Genomic DNA, 15,569 nt, shown 5'->3' on the forward strand with positions numbered 1-15,569 from the left:
GAAATCTTCCAGCTTACCTGGTTTTCACACTGTTTCTAATGACTCTTGGCAGCACAGAAAGCATTTCTGCTCCTGAAACCCACTCTCTGGCCTTTGCTCATTCGTTACCTTCATGGAAACTTTTCACTGCCAAATAGTTTAGTGTGGGGCTTTCTAACGGAAAGCTATTGAGTGTCTGGAAGTTACAATTTAAAAACAACCTTTTGTCTTCTGACATAAAGCCAACTTGTAGAGTTCAACAACTAAGGCAGCTTTCACTGGAAAAACTGGAATATTTATTTTATATCAGCTATTCTTGACTGGGCCTTTTGCACCGTTCCCTATCTTTCAGCATCTTTGTACACTGAACTTCAAGACAGGAAATTGCAGGAGTGTACGTGTGCACATAATTGAAGTGAAGAGTGATGAGCAAGTGCCAAGCTAACAACCTTGGCTATATAGTAGTCTAGGTACACTTATAGTGCAGTGACCACTGTTCTTCAAATATGACCTGGAGGCACTGCTATAGCACTGAATCTGCTCTTTCTGTGGTAGTCAAGTCTGTCTTCTCTGAACAAGCAAATGTGATATCAATGAAATGATCACTATCATTATACTGAAACAACTACTTGAGTTATTCACTACAGGTGGTTCTACCATCTTGTGGTGGTGAATTTTTTTTTTAATGGAAAAGTCACCAGTTATTGAGGCTCCCTGCCATCCAATAAATAAGCTATTCCAAGCCCACCTCTAGTAGCTCCATATCTCAGTTGGAGGGTGTGATCTACAGGAGGTGGAAGGGAAATGAGTGCTGTGCAGAGTCCAGCACTGCTCTGCTGGCTGGCGGAGGGCAGCTCTTCTCTAGTTTTGCCAAAAGTGGTTAAGTTTACTGCCCATAGAAATTAGTCTTAAACTGAGTCTGATAGTACTAGTAAGTGCTTGTTAGCCAGAGACACTTGTGTTGACTATGACTAATGCTTAGATAGCAGGGTGTAGGAATACTCTGGGCTTCAGCTTCTGTCAGATTCATTATTGGCATTGATTATGGGTTTCTAATCTGGTAGGCTAGATCAAGATGACTTCTTTGGTTGTGTAGCAACTCAATATACAACTAGAAATGTCTGATAGAAATTCCTAAAATACAGTAAACTGCTACCATCTAGAGGAAGAACCTAATGAATAAAATATGAAGAGACCCAACTTGCTATTGTACTGACTAATAACACTTGTGAATGACTGTCACCGTCCTCTCAGTAAGTACAATAGCAAACTCGTGACAATTCTCATCAGAGTTCTTTGGTGTGATGCTGTCCAGTGATAGCTTGCAAGATCCTCTTCTGCCATTCTAAAGTGGGTGTCTATGTCCTGTAAGAACTGTTAAAGACTTTAAGGGGGTGGGGTGAAGACCATGATTACAAGTATTTCAGATGTTCAAGAAAAGAGCCTTTAGGCTGAGAATGGGGTTTCCGTTAGAGGAGTGGTATGGGAATTAGGCCCTGTTTTCCAAAGATGCACATCTTCATCAGAAAATAGGGTAGGTAGTGATTTCTTCTGCAGTCTAATGATAGTGCTTTGGTAAAAGCAAAGAACAAGGCCTGCTGGGTCTGTAGATTGGCTGCCTATAGGATTTATTAGTCTAGGCTAAATGAACTGCTAGCATCCATCAAAGAACACCCACTATGCTACAGTGGAGAGAGAGTGCTACAGGGCTATTCATGCAGCTGAGATGAGAACAATGTGCAGAGACCTATTACAGCAGAGGCTTGCTGGGGATGAAGTAGAAAGAGATGGTCTAGAGAAGCTCTGGGGATGAGTTCAATCTATTTCTTTTCACATGACAAAATATATTTTCTCTGAAATACCTAGTATTTTAACTAGTAGGAGTCCTATAAACTAACTAGATTAATGCAAAATTAGATTTTAATGTAGATGGCAAAAGCCTGTTCTTAGTTTAGGTAGTGGTCTCTTTATGAAAAAATAATTTTAAAAAAAGGGAGAATCTGCTTCCAGCATGTTAAACTTTTAGATCCAAGGCCTTTAGAAGTGTGTGGAGACACAGGTGAGGTACCAGCTGTACTCTAAAATCCAACTCTTGCAACTACTGCCTCTGGCATGCCCAAAAAAGAGGAGGAATTCAAGGAAATCTAGATTGCCTCTGCCTTTAAATAAACAAAAACATTAATTTTAAATGCTCTAATTTATTTTGGGCTAGATTTCAAAAGATCTCTGCACTTTTAGCTTCTATTTAAATGCTTGTAGGAAGGGGCCAGATGACTCTCAATAGCAGCTGAGCATTTTTGAAAAACTGACATCTGTAAACTGCTGGGCTCTTCCAAAAATCCAGAACCAACCAGATGCTGAGCACTGGGAAAAATCTGGCCCTTTAGTTTTTAGCCTGATTTGAGCACTGCACAAATTCACTAGAATAAATGCTTAAAATGTATATACAGATGAAGCAAAGAAAGGGGATAAGGGATACAACACAAGACCATTCACTTAAATTGTCACTATTTTAGAATAAGATGGTAGAAGGGAAACAATGACCGATATAAATAATAGGGATGAGATAAACCAGTAGTTACCAACCTGGGCCCAGTAGCAACAGTATTCTGGCATGTGATAGTCACCTGTGTATGGAGAAGGATGTTCATTGCCAGTGGGTGCCATTTAGAAAGGATGAGCTATGGGGGGAGGGATAGCTCAGTGGTTTGAGCATTGGCCTGCTAAACCCAGGGTTGTGAGTTCAATCCTTGAGGGGGCCATTTGGGATCTGGGGCAAAAATTGGGGATTGGTCCTGCTTTGAGCAGGGGATTGGACTAGATGACCTCCTGAGGTCCCTTCCAACCCTGATATTCTATGATTCTATGTATTTCCTACAGTCTACAAGAGACATGGGTAGGCTGTAACTGCCAGATTTAGTATGGAGAGCAGTAATGATCTTTGTTGTCAGATTTAGCTTCCGGATTCCCCATGTCACAAGTGAATTTTATACCAGATTGACATGTACAATGAGCTGCAGTGGTGTGGTTCTAACTCTAGATGGCACAGTAGTAACATCTGGTGTGTGTATGTTCTTTCATCTTCCAGCAATTTTAAGGTGATGATTACTTGCATTTTTATGGCTGACTTAGAACGCTTCCTCAGCTCTCGTCCCCTTACATCCCTACTTTTCTTGCACTACATTGATGACGTCTACATCATCATCTGGACCCATAGGAAGGAGGCCCTTTAGGAATTCCACTAAGATTTCAATGATTTCCTCCTTACCATCAACCTCAGCCAGGACCAGTCCACACAAGAGGTCCACTTCCTAGACACTACAGTGCTAATAAGCAATGGTCACATAAACACTACCCTATACTGGAAACCTGCTAACTGCTATACTTACCTACATGTTTCCAGCTTTCATCCAAACCACATCACACAATCCATTGTCTACAGCCAAGCTCTAAGGTACAACTGCATTTGCTCCGATCCCTCAGACAGAGACAAACACCTACAGAATCTCTATCAAGCATTCTTAAAACTGCAACACCCCCCTGGTGAAGTGAGGAAACAGATTGACAGAGCCCGAAGGGTACCCAGAAGTCATCTATTACAAGACAGGCCCAACAAAGAAAGTAACAGAACACCACTAGCAGTCACCTACAGCCCCCAACTAAAACCGCTGCAGCACATCATTAAGGATCTACAACCTATCCTGAAGGATGATCCCTCACTCTCACAGACCTTGGGAGACAGGCCAGTCCTCGCTTACAGACAGCCCCCCAACCTGAAGCAAATACTCACAAGCAACCACACACCACACAACAGAACCACTAACCCAGGAACCTATCCTTGCAACAGAGCCCATTGCCAACTGTGTCCACATATCTATTCAAGGAACACCATCATAGGCCCTAACCACAACAGCTACACCATCAAGGGCTCGTTCATCGGCACATCTACCAATGTGATATATGCCATCATGTGCCAGGAATGCCCCTCTGCCATATACATTGGCCAAACCGGACAGTCTCTAAGCAAAAGAATATATGGACACAAATCTGACATCAGGAATCACAACATTCAAAAACCAGTAGGAGAGCACTTCAATCTCTCTGGTCACTCAATAACAGACCTAAAAGTGGCAATTCTTCAACAAAAAAACTTCAAAAACAGACTCCAACGTGAAGCTGCAGAACTGGAATTAATTTGCAAACTGGATACCATCAGATTAGGCCTGAATAGAGACTGGGAGTGGTTGGGTCATTACAAAACATGAACTTAATTTCCCCAATACTAATTTCTCCCTACTGTTACTCGCACCTTCTTGTCAATTGTCTATAATGAGCCACTCTCTTACCACTTCAAAAGTTATTTTTCCTCCCATGGTATCCTGCTGTTAATTGATTTATCTCATTACCCTGACCTCACATTTGGCAAAGCAACCCCCATCCTTTCATGTATTTATACCTGCTCCTGTATTTTCACTCCATGCATCTGATGAAGTGGGTTTTAGCCTATGAAAGCTTATGCCCAAATAAATTTGTTAGTCTCTAAGGTGCTACAAGGATTCCTCATTAAAATCTGTTTTATTCTCCCCTGTTCATGCATCCCAGGATTGCATTAGCCCTCATGGCCACAGTGATATACTGGGAGCTTGTGTTCAGCTGCTTAGCCACCATGACCACCAAATCTCTTTCAGAGTTCCTGCTTCTCAGGGAAGAGTCCCGCATCCTGTTATACGGCTACATTCTTTGTTCTCAGCTGTATACATTTACATCTAACCTGATTAAAACACACATTGTTTGCTTGACCCCCACTCTATCAGTGACTATCCTGTTCATTTTTTTATCACTCCCCAATTTTTTGTGTCATCTGCAAATCTTATCTGTGGTGATTTTGTGTTTTTCTTCCAGGTCATTAATAAAACTGTTAAATAGTATAGGGCCAAGAACCAATCTCTGCAGGACCCCACTAAAAACACAGCCATTCAATGATGATTCCCTTTTTACAATTACATTTTGAGACACATCATCTAGCCAATTTTTCATGCAGAGAGTGACGATGACACAGAGGAATGTTCTGAGTTAGTGAGTAAATTCGGTGGTAAATCAGTTAGCATGTGTCACTGGTGACACAGCAGTGGAAGTCTATGCAGTGGGTATGGCAATGAAGTTGAAGACAGTGCACTGAATTAGTGGATTGAAGTAACAAAAGGAACCATTCAGCAATGAATCAATTTTACAATAAACTGATCAATTAATTAGGTATTGCAATTAATATACTACTTATCAATAGATCATGTTTAACAGAGCATCAAGGAGAGGGTAAATCAAATCTGCAATAAGTAATAATTAGTAATCAATTATGCAATGAAAGTGGTGGTGACCTAAATTTCCTCTAAGCTGCGCAGCCGTGCAGCAGCCTATTTAGCATCACTCAGGCACACAGGGCTGCTGTGGGAAGCGATTCCTCTCCCCCAGCCCCAACCCAGCCTGGCTCGGACCTGCTGCAGCCAGGGGAGAGGCGCCCCTCCCCTGACCCTCCCTACACCGTTTTCTATAAAGACAAGGTGCAACTTAGACCAAACCCAGCCTTTCTCCCAGAGGTTGTGTCCCAATTCCACCCCAACTAGGACATTTTCCTACCGGTCTTTTACCCTAAGCCTCACATGGATAGTTGAGAACAAAGGCTCTACTCCCTGAACGTTCAATGAGTGCTAGACTTTTACACTAAATGCACAAAGAGTTCTGTAAGTCGAACCAGCTGTTTGTGGTAGTTGCACACTGGATGAAAGGTCTCCTGGTCTCATCGCAGAAGATTTGATGGTGGATCAGGTCCTGTATCTGGGCATGCTATGATCTGGCAAAAGTACTGGCTCCTGCACTAACAGCACATTCCACAAGAGCGCATTTGCAGAGTGGCAACATGGTCCTCGGTTCACACTTTCACCTCTCCTTAAGCGATTACCTAGCACACCAGAGATGATGCAGCATTCGGCAGGAGTGGTGCTCCAGTCAGCGATTCTATGAACTCTGACCCCACTGCCTGGTTAGGGCCTGGGAGTCACCTAACTGGAATCAACATGAGCAAGCATTCAAAGAAGAAAAAATGGTTACGCCCCTTCTCATAACTGTTATTCTTCAAGATGTGTTGCTCATGCCCATTCCAAACCACCTGCCTTCCCCTCTGTCAGAGTAACCAGCAAGAAGGAACAGAAGAGGCGATGGGTCGGCAGGGACCTATATTACCCGCCTTGGAGGCGCCACTCCAGGGGGCTCCACAGCCGATCCGACAGGTGCTGCTAGGGGAAAAACTTTCCGACGACTGTAGACATGGCGCACACACACCTAATTGGAATGGACATGAGCAACACATCTCAAAGAACAAGAGTTACGAGAAGATGAGTAGCTGTTTTTTTCTCACAGAGGTATGATTCTGCTCGCACTTTTACAGATATAAATCAAGCAACTTTGTGGAAAATTCTAGTGTCGTAAAACCAATGTAAATAAGGCCTTGAGGACAACTACACCAAGAATGAAGTGCCATGCTCACAAGGCTGAGGCCTTGGAATATAGTGTGCCAGTCTCTTAGTATTGAATAAGGTTCAGCACACTATTTCTTCACCAATTGAGTATTTTTTTAGGAATAGGGAGGTCAAGCCTGGATTTTGGGAATCTGAGTGTCTGATTGTCTACCTCGTACCTGCTACAGCTGCATAATAATAGATTCTGTTTTCTGCCTCTTTAGCCCTTTGAATGATCAGAATATGCCTATGTGTATTGGCATATGGCATTTATAAATTTTCTCACTAAATCTGATATCTTAGATTATAAGGTTTTGTGGACAGTGAATGTATTTTATAGGGCTGTCGATTAATCGCAGTTAACTCACGCGATTAATTAAAAAAATGTAATCGCAATTAAAAAAATTAATCGCAGTTTTAATCACACTGTTAAACAAGAGACTACCAACTGAAATTTATTAAATATTTTGGATGTTTTTCTACATTTTCATATATATCTTGTATTCTGTGTTGTAAGTGAAAACAAAGTGTATATTTTGATTACAAATATTTGCACTCTAAAAATGATAAACAAAAGGAATAGTATTTTTCAATTCACCTCATACAAGTACTATAGTGCAATCTCTTTGTCCTGAAAGTGGAACTTGCAAATGTAGATTTTTTTTGTTACATAACTGCACTCAAAAACAAAACAATGTAAAACTTTAGAGACTACAAGTCCACTCAGTCCTACTTCTGGTTCAGCCAATCGCTAAGACAAACAAGTTTGTTTACATTTACAGGAGATAATGCTGCCCTATTCTTATTTACAATGTCACCAGAAAGTGAGAACAGGCATTTGCATGGCACTTTTGTAGCCAGCGTTGCAAGGTATTTACGTGCCAGATATGCTAAACATTTGTATTGTGAAAGTAGAATGAATTATATTGAAATTATAATTCATTAAAGAAATGCTGCTTGAAGGCTTTGTTGAAATATAGTTGTCAGGAAGAGAAACATTAAGGAGTGTGAGACAATGGGTCCTCAAACTAATTAACTTAGAGCTCCTGCTGAGCTAGGAGATTGGTAAACGTTAGTATGCAAATAAGATATGTATGTATATTTGTCAGTTTCTGCTTCCTTTTGTCTCTTACGTTAAATTGGCTTTCCCTTATCTGTTTAAATAAGTTAGCTTGAGCTTTTGCAGGAGGCTCACATATCTGGGTGCATTGGCAAAGCGCTTTGCTAATAAACAGAGTGGTCTGACAAATTTTGTGAGTCTTGAATCTGACTTTGACAGTATGCCCCTTCATGCTTCAGCCACCATTCCCAAGGACATGCTTCCATGCTGATGGCACTCATTAAAAAAATAATGCATTAATTAAATTTGTGACTGAACTCCTTGGGGGAGAATTGTATGTCCTCTGCTCTGTTTTACTCACATTCTGCCATATATTTCATGTTATAGCAGTCTTGGATGATGACCCAGCACAAGTTGTTTGTTTTATGAACACTTTCACTGCAGATTTCACAAAACACAAAGAAGGTACCAATGTGAGTTTCTAAAGATAGCTACAGCTCTTGACCCCAGATTTAAGAGTCTGAAGTGCCTTCCAAAATCTGAGAGGACTGAGGTAGGGAGCATGCTTTCGGAAGTCTTAAAAGAGCTACAGTCTGATGCGGAAACTAAAGAATCCGAACCACCAATAAAGAAAATCAGCCTTCTGCTGGTGGCATCTGACTAAGATAATGAAAATGAACGTGCATCAGTCTGCATTCCTTTGGATGGTTTTCAAGCAGAACCCGTCATCAACATGGATGAATGTCCCCTAGAATGGTGGTTGAAGCATGTGCATCTGGCACATAAATATCTTGTGACACCAGCTACAACAGTGCCATGAGAACACCTGTTCTCACTTTCAGGAGACATTGTAAACAAAAAGCAGGCAACATTATCTCCTGCATATGTAAACAAACTTGATTGTCTGAGCGATTGGCTGAACAAGAAGTAGGACTGAGTAGACTTGAAAGCTCTAAAATTTTACATTGTTTTATTTTTGAATGCAGTATTTTTGTGCATAATACTGTATTTGTAAGATCAACTTTCATGATAAAGAGATTGCACTACAGTACTTGAATTAGGTGAATTGAAAAATACTATTTCTTTTGTCTTTTTACAGTGCAAACACTTGTAATCAAAAATAAATATAAAGTGAGTACTGTACACTTTGTATTGTGTGTTGTAATTGAAATCAATATATTTGAAAATGTAGAAGACATCCAAAATATTTAAATAAATGGTATTCTATTATTGTTTAAGAGTGTGATTAATCACGATTAATTTTTTTAATCATGCAGTTAATTGTGATTAATTTTTTTAATTACTTGACAACCCTAGTATTTTAGGCAGATTGTAAAATGCTGCATAAATATATGATGCTATATAAATGTGTAGTATTAGTAATAATAATTAAATTATAGCTATAATATTGTATTCACACAATTTGTAGCTAGTTGGTTTCTCCACAATCCCATGCTTCTAAAAAAATGAATTATCCTTCATGGTCATTTTGTGCCAGGCAGCCTTGTACAGGGGTCTACCCAACAAGTATAAGAATCTTTCTCCATGCAGCTGGCCTCCTTTTGTCTTAATAAACTCTTTCTCACAAGATGAGAAGACTTTATAATAACAATTCAATTAATGTGCTGTCTACTCTATTGGAATGTGGAGCTATATTAGACTCTGTACTTAATAAATTCCTTTGGGCGTATATTAGTTATTGTTTTGTTAACATATCATTAATCAACTATCCAAATGATCTGTATTACTAGCAGGACTCTGGTACAATATGTGTCTAACTTTACTGTATGTACATAGAAGTAGTTTTAGTTGATTGGTTTTGTTTTCCCACAATCTATTTCCTGTTTCTTGTCCTCTTCCATTGTAAATGTTTGTCCTCTTAGCAATGCATATGGGAAGGTCAAGTGAGTAGCCTCAGGAAACTGCTTATGGAGATTTTTTGAGTTTACACTTCAGAGATGATCAAGCGTTGACAGAGTGCCACCTAGCCATTCTTCCATTCACAACACCAACTCTAACAGCTTGGAATGTTCTAATGAGTTACAGGGTAAAATCATTTTACTGCTCAACCAGTGTGTTTTGCTACCCTACTGTGTATAATTGCCTCCTTAGCACAGAGAGGGCTGGTGCTGCTGTGGTTTACCAATATTTTGTCCTGTATGGTATAAGTGGCCCCGGTAACTGTACTGTACTGTAATTGGTGATGAACTAATGACCTAATCAGTCCAATATAGCATAGAATTATATTCTGGCATGCCTAAGCAATGTAATACTTCATTGTTAGCTAACATTCAGCGTTATCACATGACTTCATCGATCTAATCTTTTCCACTCTTCCTTCAGCAGTCTTTCAGCATCACACATCATGCATATGATATGCATTATGTTAGTAATTACAGTCCCTGCTACATGCTATGTGTATGGCAGGGAGAACTGTTCCTTATATTATGCTGCTGTTAGCTTATTTATCACAGCACTATGTTAGTAGTCCTACTTCTCTCATAAAACTGTACATTTTTTTCCTAGAAGGGGATATTGCTCTGTCACCTACTTCTGCATATCTGACTAGGTAAGTAGTGATTTGTGATGTTGAACAAATTGCTAAAGGAACTATGAAAACAAAACTATGAAAACTGTCAGCATGATTTGTGGCCTGAGGTCTGCCCTCAAATGACCCGTATAGACATAACTCACTGTGTGGTGTTTTAAAGTGGATTATGCTAACACTAATTTGCAAAACATTTTGTGAGGTAGGACTGCCTTCTTAATTATTTAGCAATAGAGGACTTGCCAGATTAGATCAGACCCAAAGTATATCTAGTTTAGTATCCTGCGTCTGACAGTGGCCAGCACCAGATGCTTCAGAGGACTATGTAAGAAACCTCACAGTAGGCAGATGTGAGATAATCTGTCCCCCACATAAGGTCTCAACCTGGTCTTTAATAGTTAGAGATTGGCCTAAATCAATTTACAAATAATACTCAGCTCTTCTATAGTGCTTTTCATCAGTAGATCTCAAAGTGCTTAACAAAAGTAAATTTTGTTATGCCCATTTTATAGATAGGGAAACTAAGGCATAGAGAAGCAAAATTATTTGTCCCACACAAGTAGGTCAGTAGCTAAGCTAGCATTAGAACCCACATCTCCCAACACCCAGCCCCTTGCCTTAGGCACTGGAGCATCCTTTTGAACCACCTCATCTCTAATTTCAAACATCATCTCTTTGACTCTGTGTGTCTTGCTTTCAAATATAATTCCACATAACACGTTTATAGATTAATGTGATCTTCATGTCAGTTTTCACCCAATTTAAGATAGCATCGTAATGCTACATGGATCATTTTAATTCTCTATTGATTACAGTTCACACACTGCACTGCAGAGACATCTCCAAAAAGTCAATTGACACTGCAGTCCAGTACATGTGCCCTAGTTTTAATTTGCCTGCACAGTTTGGTTTTACATTTCCTTCAGTCATGAAAATTCAATATAAACAAAGTTTTTTTTTAAAAAAAAATCACTGGGGGCAAATGTTACGTAAGGTACTATTTCAAAGTTTGTCATATAATATAAATCACTAAAAGTGCAATTAAAGTAGTTTTTAGTATAATTAAAATATCGTTTTTTAATCTTTGTATGTATTTATGCTGTAACATTAAACTCTTGCTCAATGACATCAACATTTCTTTCTTTTCTTAGGTATTTTGTCCCTGATTCGCCATTGTATTACTCCACCAGTGTGGAGCAATACAATGGTAGATCATGCCCAAAAAGTAGTGGTGGAAATTTACTTGTTTCCTACGACTCCTGTCCTTTCCACTATGCCTCTGTCATTCTGTTAATAGGAACTTATATTCATTAAACTTTTCAGTAACTATTCATTTATAGTATTTGCTCATCATAATGGCAATGTAACTATTTCCTCTCAAAGTTCACATGAATCTCTTATCTAAAATTAGATAGTAAGCTCTTTCGTGGAGGGAATTTGTTTTTCTGTTTGTCCTGACAATCACTTTGGGTGATGTATAAATACTAAATAAATTAACGTTAATAAGTAGGGCTCTGGTTGTGGCAATAACTGTGAAAACATGAACTGAACCTAAACTGCAATGAAAACTGGGATCGACAGCTCCACTCCTCTGGCACAATGGAGCTCTCTGCAATAAGTAAAGCTTATTGTAGCAGGAGACAGAACTTTCCTGGGGGGCCAGACCGAGACTGTGGAAGGAAATCCCCCAGGAGCTAAGGACCATCACAAACCTCACCACCTTCCACTCCAAGTCTAAGGCACACTTCTTTGACCTTGCCTTCTCTAACATAAATACATAGCAACCTACAGCTTGCAACAAGAAGTGTGAACTGCCCTGTCTGTCCCAGTAGGTTGTTAACTCTGAAACATAAAGAAGACAATTTAAACAACAGCATTGTTAACTCTTTCGTTGCTGATAATTATAGAAGAAATGCTCAACCAAAGTGCTTTTTCCACAATTGCAAACTGTGTCCCAGGGCTCACCATGTTCCAAAAGCCCTATCGAACTGCCCAAAGGTTCACTTTACCTCCTGACAACTTCTGTTGTGATCTATGTTGTCAGCACAAACATTTTTTGGCACCCTGGAAACTGGCAAATGTTGGAACACGATAACAAACAGAATCTAATATAAAAATAAATAACTCAGGAGCTGCTGTACTGGCTGTTGCTCATTTTCATAGTTAATTCACTGAAAACTCAGAGATTTAGTTTAAATGGAGCTGTTGCAGAATCTCCACTCTGACTGCTATGGAATCTGGGGAACTGGCCACTGAATTTAAGTCCAGCTTGCCATAGAGCCTAAGTAATAAAAAATATCTATTTGATCAGTGTGGGGCTTCATGATGAAAACATGAATGAAGGGGGAAAAATATGTCACTCTTTATAGATACAGGTCCAAATTCTAGCCCTGTTCACTATATAACAAAGACCAACCAGAACTGTGCAGTTCAGCCAGTCTACAAGGCCCTACTCCTTCTGGAAGGGGTTCCCACCCTTCAGTGGTGACTCGGTATTTTCAACAAGACTTCCAAGCTCCATCTCTTGCTCGGGGGGAAATATTCATCCTCCCTGTGCTCTTGGGAATGTTGTTGCAGAGATAAAGTACACACAAAGACCCTCCCTGACTCTGAGATGTGAGGTCCCTATGGCTAACTCAGTCAGTCACAGAGGGAGCACAAGCCTTAAAAAGGGACTTAATGCTGAAAGCTCCAAAATGCACCTAGAGTTTGATCCTGCATCTTTGAAGCCAATGGGCGATATTCCATTAATGTCAAGGGAAGGTGACACAGGCACCTAATGAGTGCGTAACATGATGGAGCTCCCATGGCATTTTTTTTTTCACTCTCTCTGGTCACTTTGGTATCACTTCTATTGTCATGGTTTGGCCAGAGGCAGGAATTGGAGCTTTGGTCCTTAACATTTTTTCTTTCTTCCTCCTGATTTGCTGCTGCTCTGCTGTCCCCTATTGTGAAAATGGAGCTTGATAAATTTATTAATGGCAATACATGACAAGGTTGCCTGTGATAGCAGGAGAGTGGTTGTGATGACCCAGGAGGTCCCTTCCCAGCCTTGGCTCTTCTGTGGTAATCCCAACATTTACAATGCCTTTCTTCTTTCCTTCAGAGCTCTGATTATAGCAGCCCAACTGCAGTAGTGCTTAGCATTCATGACTCCAGCTGAAGACCATCAGAGATCTTGGTGCTCAACATCTCTGAAAACATCTCTATAGGCCTATTTTCTTTTGTGTGGATGTTTGTTTTTGACCTCTTCAACTACTATCAAGCCTCTTCCTAGGCTCATTCATTGTAGGTTGGTTCATCTTGAAATAGCTTTTTAAAGTTATGTCTTTTTAGAGACACTCTGCCATATCATTAATAGAGCATGTGTAGCCTGGCAGTGTAAAAGGGTAGACTTGACTTCAGTCTTAATGGACCACAATCCCTTTGAATGAAACCATGAATGAATAAAACCACCAGATGCAGGACTGTACAAATGTCCAAAACAAATGACATTCCTTGTGTTGTTTTACTGCTATGGTTTTAAAACTCCTTCCTTATGTTAGACAGAGGAGAAATGTATGACTTTTGTAAATATGTGTTGTGACATTTGTCCTTTTACCATGGCCAGCCCTTGACTTTTCCTAATAAACTGCATTATTAAACTAAAGGGTTTGTTACAGAGTATTTAGTTTATTTTTTGTGCAACCAAAATACACCTTCTATGGATTTTTGGGTTGAAATATTAAAACTTTGCCAACTGATGCTGAGAATTAGACTGGAAGGAAGAAGGGAAAAATTCCTACACCCAAGTTCTGTTTTAAGTTCTCTTCTCTCTCCTGAAGTAACCGGGTGGTGGGAGGAGGATGCGTGGTCTCCTGTATCACCATGAAGTCAACTGCATGCCTTGTGAGATAGGATGGAAACCTTTGGCATTTAGCTTGATTGTTTATGTCTTTGCTATTCTGTTCCCACTTACACTTATGTGACATCACTTGACATCACTGGGGTTGCCTGAGTGTAACTGCCAATAGAATTTGGCTCACAGATTTATAATTATCATACATAAAGTTTGTTAGTACGGAGATTATTAGCGTCGCCTGTGAGGCAGCTTTATGTCATATATCCCAATAATAATGAGCCAAATTCTAATTCACTGTGTCTGTGGCAATTCTATGCTCTGACTGGGTTCTGTCCGCAAGGAGCAGTACTGGAATTCTGGGGACTGCAGAGCTTCTTGGGGGAGCCCACTGTTTACCTCTCTCCATTGTGAAAACTGACCATTTATTCCTACCCTTTGTTTCCTATCTTTTAACCAGTTACTCATAGAATCATAGAATATCAGGGTTGGAAGGGACCCCAGAAGGTCATCTAGTCCAACCCCCTGCTCGAAGCAGGACCAATTCCCAGTTAAATCATCCCAGCCAGGGCTTTGTCAAGCCTGACCTTAAAAACCCCTAAGGAAGGAGATTCTACCACCTCCCTAGGTAACACATTCCAGTGTTTCACCACCCTCTTAGTGAAAAAGTTTTTCCTAATATCCAATCTAAACCTCCCCCACTGCAACTTGAGACCATTACTCCTCGTTCTGTCATCTGCTACCATTGAGAACAGTCTAGAGCCATCCTCTTTGGAACCCCCTTTCAGGTAGTTGAAAGCAGCTATCAAATCCCCCCTCATTCTTCTCTTCTGCAGGCTAAACAATCCCAGCTCCCTCAGCCTCTCCTCATAACTCATGTGTTCCAGTCCCCTAATCATTTTTGTTGCCCTTCGCTGGACTCTCTCCAATTTATCCACATCCTTCTTGAGAGGCCCTTCCCTCTTATCCACATCCTTCTTGAGAGGTCCTTCCCTCTTATCCCATGACTTTCTACTTTGCTTAAGAGCCTTTGGTGAGGGACCTTGTCAAAGGCTTTCTGAAAGTCCAAGTTAGGGTGACCAGACAGCAAGTTTGAAAAATCGGGACCGGGGGTGAGGGGCAATAGGGGCCTATATAAGGCAAAGCCGTGAATATTGGGACTGTCCGTATAAAATCGGAGCATCTGGTCACCCTAGTCCAAGTACATTATGTCCACTGGATCACCCTTGCCTGCATGTTTGTTGAACCCCTCAAAGAATTCTAATAGAGTGATGAGGCATGATTTTTCTTTACAAAAGTCATGTTGACTTTTCCCCAACATATTGTGTTCATCTATGTGTCTGATAATTCTGTTGTTTACTATAGTTTCAACCAGTTTGGCTGGTACTGAAGTTAGGTTTACCAGATTGTCACCACGAGGATGGCCCCTGGAACCTTTTTTTTTAAAATCGACATTATAGCCTATGTGTCAAAAAGAGCTAACAAAAACTGTGTGTCAGTATACTCAAATAAAAATGGAACTTCTGGCTTTAGTCCATGGAAGCAAAAAGTTTTATCTCTTTATTTACAGGACGTTTGTGTTAGTTGAAACTGACCATAAATCACTGGTTGCCGTTGCCAGAAGGGGCCTGC

The sequence above is a fragment of the Lepidochelys olivacea genome (assembly GCF_965140295.1).
Source record: "Lepidochelys olivacea isolate rLepOli2 genome assembly, chromosome: 4".
Classification (NCBI taxonomy): Eukaryota; Metazoa; Chordata; order Testudines; family Cheloniidae; genus Lepidochelys; species Lepidochelys olivacea.